Genomic DNA, 4,735 nt, shown 5'->3' with positions numbered 1-4,735 from the left:
AAAGCGATCACCAGCAACTAACTGTAGAACAGAGAAAGTGCACTTTAAATGCAATGGAAAGCAGCGGGATTTGACAAGAAATATATTTTCTATCAGCCCGGGATGGGTCACGGGAACATCACGAGAGTTTGGCTATCTGGGTATTTGTTTGCCAGCTTAACTCATCATATAAAAAACAAAATTATTAACAGGAAAGTTTCAAGTATCAGTTGGTGGGAGTCTATTTCAGACAAATAAACGATTTCGTTTGTTCCATTGCCTCTGAATGCATCCCAATCCGTGGAAACGGGACTCGGCAAACAAGTATATCCATTTATAAACTAATAACAAAATAAGTGTCGGTTAAATTTGAGCAATCTAAGGGAGAGACGTAATAAGAACCGAATTGTGTTTTTTTGTTCCAGTCATATTTTTCAATACTGAAGAGTCGTTGACTGAACTGAGCACAGCTAGCTAGGAATTTGTTTAGGAAGCTAGCTTCGAAAAAAACACAGAAGAAAAAGGGGTAAAAAAAAACATAATTATTCACCTTTTTTATTGCAATGGGGCCTACTAGACCTGTTTCAACGAGCGTGTTGTCGATGTCAAACGATATTTTTTACAAATATACGTTTTAGAAATCTTGACAACGTCGCCTTTCCATAGCCGCTATCCGGAAGTGGATTCCCTCCGCACGCCAATCAGCCGTTAGGCCACGCCCCCCGGCGGGGGGGATGCCGCCGGCAAATCCTGACCGGACTGTTTGTCCCAAACGCTAAATACATTGAGAAATAGTAAGAAAAAATGTTTTTTTTTATTTAGGAAAAATAAAATGAATTCAATTTTGATATAGATCAATCAACTTAATTAAGCTGTGTTCCCCAAAGGATGCATGCAGTAGTTGCAGTAACTCCTCTCCGCCAGTAGGGGCGCTGCAGACGCTGCCAAAATATGTAGTTTGTCTCACTTGAATAGAAGATGTATGAAGTGTGTGTGAGGTGCGGGGACTCGGTGCTGACGGTGTGTGTGTTGCCAGTGAAAGAGAGTGTGTAAAAAGTCTGCGTCTCGCCGAATGACTCAGGCTGCACCTTGGCGACTATTCACGGGCGCGATCCCGCTACCGGACGGCACGGGGGCTTTGACCTGCTCCGTTCCCGGCCTGGGCCGGTGCGCCCCTCCTTAGACGACCCGGGGCTCCCGGGCTCCCCCGGAAGCTCCGTATCGGTACCGAGCTTAGCGCGGACGCCCGATCGGCACAGTCGTCCGCGGCTCAGAGCTCCTGAGGCCCGACGATCCGCAGCCTCAGCCTCCCGGAAACTGGGATTACAGGCGCGCGCCACGGCGCCCGGCGAGACACCGGCGCGAGCAACTTCCGTTGGAGCCTCACGGCCATGACGTCATCACGAAGAAACAGCGACCCCTAGCGGACAATAGTGGAATTACAACATGTACGCCGCTGCTCTGAATCGTGAATTTAAACTTGTTCGTGTTTTGGGACCTGGAAGGCAGCTTGATTTCACTGGTTTCAGTGCAGCATGCACTGTCAAATAATGAGGATACTACAGGACTGTCTCAGAAAATTTTAATGTTGTGATGAAGTTCTTTATCTTCTGTAATGCAATTAAAAAATCAAAAATTACTTTTTCATGATATTCTAGTATTTTGAGATAAGATTTTTGAGTTTTCTTAAGATGTAAGATGTCAGCAATATTAAAATAATAAAAGGCTTGCAATATTTCAGTTGATTTGTAATTAATCCAGGATGTATGACATTTTTGTTTTTGTAATTGCATTACAGAAGATAAAGAACTTTATCACAATATTCTAATTTTCGGAGACAGTCCTGTATATGACTTTTTTTTAAGCTTGTTAGTTCAAGGGAAAGTATATTTTGTTTACCAAATTATTACTCACATTTGGAGGAATTTTAAATCCATTTACAGCACTTTCCGCTGATGTTTAGCACAAGACTTTTTTTCAAGTTTTTATTCTTGTCTTTTGTTTGCATATTTTCTATGAAAAGCAAAAAATAAGTACAAAGTAGTGATATAAAATGGATGTACTGAACCACAGCAGTCGCAAGGAGTACGGGATAAAACTGCTCTTGTTTAATGAGGCTAAAGCAGCAAAACAGAGGCAATTTCTTGGGCACCTTTGCGCATCCCAACTGCCCAAACAACTGCCTAGTGTATCACCACTTTAAGTTTTTGTTTGTCTGTTTGTTTTTCCCAGATATGGGTATCGATGATAACGGACACTATAATCAAATCCAATATTCATGGTGAGAAATCTTTATTAAAAACTGCATCAAACTGTTTTTTTTTTTTTTTTCTGATTCACAATAAAACGGCACAAGAGGAACATCTCATTATTCAACTCCAAATAACACACACAGACTGCAAGCATGGATATGATGACATTTGAGCTGCGGTATTACAAAGTATAACAGTCACATGAAAATCACCTGAGCTCAGTGTGTCAGATTTTACGCTTTGCATCATTCCCTGGCACAGTGAGCCGGAGTGCATGCACTTTCAGGTCAGCTGTCATGAGGCAGGGGGGAGGGGGGATGATGAAATGGCTGTCTGTGGAGCGGAATACCTCTGCAGCCCCATTTTCCCATGCCCTATGCCTCTTTAAAGTGATGTCTCAAAGAGGTATATGCATAGGAAAAAGGAACAGCGAGTGCGAAGAGTTGGCGTTGCGGGCTTCAACCTGGAGGGAAGGGTTGAAAACAGTTTTTTTTTCCCCCCTTCCATTACAAGGGAAACAAAAAACAGGTGGCTTTGCAAGAGTTCAAAACAATAGATGTACAACAATCCAGCATTTCACATGTATTTTCTTAGTTTTAAATAAGACAAGTATATTTTTTACAGTGAGTTCTGCAGAGGACTTACCCCAGTAAGGATCCCGTTGAGTGTATGGGAAAGCGCCTCCCGTTTGCCATTTATCCCTCTACAGGGACCTTGAAGATGTTCGAGGAAGACAGCGTAGTGTTTGCTCGCATTCAGTCAGCACTTATCCTCCCCTCCTTGGTTTCCAGCCATAGCACCACACCTGTGCAGACAGCAGATGCAGAAAAAAAACAAAAAAAGAGAACTGTTTGATACATGACTGAGGAAACTTTTACGCCCATTCGCTCATTGCGTGTTACGTCCGAATCATTCTGGTTGAACTTGTCAAAGTTATCATCTCCTATCTTGCGTACGTCAGAAGTAGAGCGAGGAAGAAGGGAAACATTCAGGACGCCTCGTTCCTAATGGTGGAACACTTTCTTATCTGTTCAGGGTTTTTTTTTTTGGGTCTTTTTTTTTTTTTGCTCCCCATCTCTCCCAGAAGAGGGCCTTGTGTTTTTCTGCACTCAAGGTCTCCAGACAAGGACTTTAAGAGTGTGATGAAGTGAGAAGTGCACACACTCACACACACACACACACACACACACCTAAATAGCCCACTGTGTAGAATGTGGTGCAAGGAGTGTTATGCCATGTCAAGGCCAGTGAAACTATCTGAAGATGAAACTTGTCTCTTTTCTCTCAATTTCAGAGCTTGAACCTCTAAACTCTGGCGGCGAATCATAAAATAGCTGCTTTAGATGCTTGTCATATTTACAGAATATTTTCAGTGGCAAGTAGCAATGTGAGATGACCCCCGTTTGACGGGAACACGCGGTTAATCTGTCTTTACCAAACTCTGTGCTGCTGTTGAACGCAACATTTATTTTTAAAACCCACACTCAGACTCATAGTCTGGAGTTCTGTACCTACTTATAATGTTAATTATTCTTCATTTTTTAACGGTGTTAAGGGATATCAAGTGTTGATTACACCGGAATACAGCACAGATGTATTTGACATTAATGCTTGAATGCAAAATGCGGTGATTAAGAAAATGAAATGTATATCTATTGATTTTTGGATTCTTGTAATGCAATATAAAAGCACTGTGTGTAAATGAAAGCATTGCACTTGGTCTTATTTGGGTTTGAAATAGTATATATAGCATACTATGGTATATATAGATATTTTTCAAGACATTATTATTCTCAATCAACCTTTGGATTTATGTATAGTAACCTATTTATCATCATCATCACCTGTGTTGTAATTATTATTAATAGTAGTAGTATGTTATCATCTTTTATTAATATATGAAGAAGACACAAATTTTTATTGTTGCTTAATATTTAAATTCACATTTAAAATCCCCATTTTCTGTGATTGTTCTGCCGCTGATTTTTTTTCTTTCTTTTTATTCAATTCATATTAATTATTAACTCTAAGGCAAAAAGAAAAAAAAAAAGAAAAGATTGAAAAATAGTTTTTATCCCAGATAAATTCAGCACAACCCTGAACGCTTGAACCTCACTTACAGTGCAGTGCAATAAACCTTTTTTTTCCACTTTTCACTTTTTTACTCCTTTACTTTTAAATTTTTTTCTTTCAACATATTTATCTATTTATTCTTCACAATGTTATTTGTATATTTTTTTTATACTTTTGCTCTTTTTTTTCTGTCTTATATCTCTAACCCAGAGATACTGCTATTGTTGTCTTGTTGTGTTCTGCCTTGTTTTTTAAGGTTGTTGTTTGTTTTTGATTCCACTGTGAGCTGCAATCTCTAAATTTCATTGCACTCTGCACAATGACAATAAAAGTCTTGAATCATTGAATTTTCCAGCCCCTTAAAAATAATCACTATGGACGAGATGCCATTTAAATGCAATATTAACTGATAGATTATTTGTGTCGCCACA

At 39.7% G+C, this 4,735-nt stretch overlaps 1 non-coding gene across 1 annotated transcript; it reads right to left on the bottom strand.

Moving 5' to 3' along the window:
• Nucleotides 1-1,031: 1,031 nt before the first annotated feature.
• On the bottom strand, nucleotides 1,032-1,329 carry LOC147236154 (signal recognition particle RNA). Its single transcript, XR_015109023.1, has one exon.
• Nucleotides 1,330-4,735: the final 3,406 nt, after the last annotated feature.

Source organism: Fistularia commersonii, chromosome 2, assembly GCF_037954325.1.
Source record: "Fistularia commersonii isolate RoL2024-O1a breed Wild chromosome 2, RoL_Fcom_v1.0, whole genome shotgun sequence".
In the NCBI taxonomy this organism is placed as follows: Eukaryota; Metazoa; Chordata; class Actinopteri; order Syngnathiformes; family Fistulariidae; genus Fistularia; species Fistularia commersonii.
The sequence above is the reverse complement of the archived record's forward strand: the minus strand, read 5'-3'. Positions and strand labels throughout refer to the sequence as shown.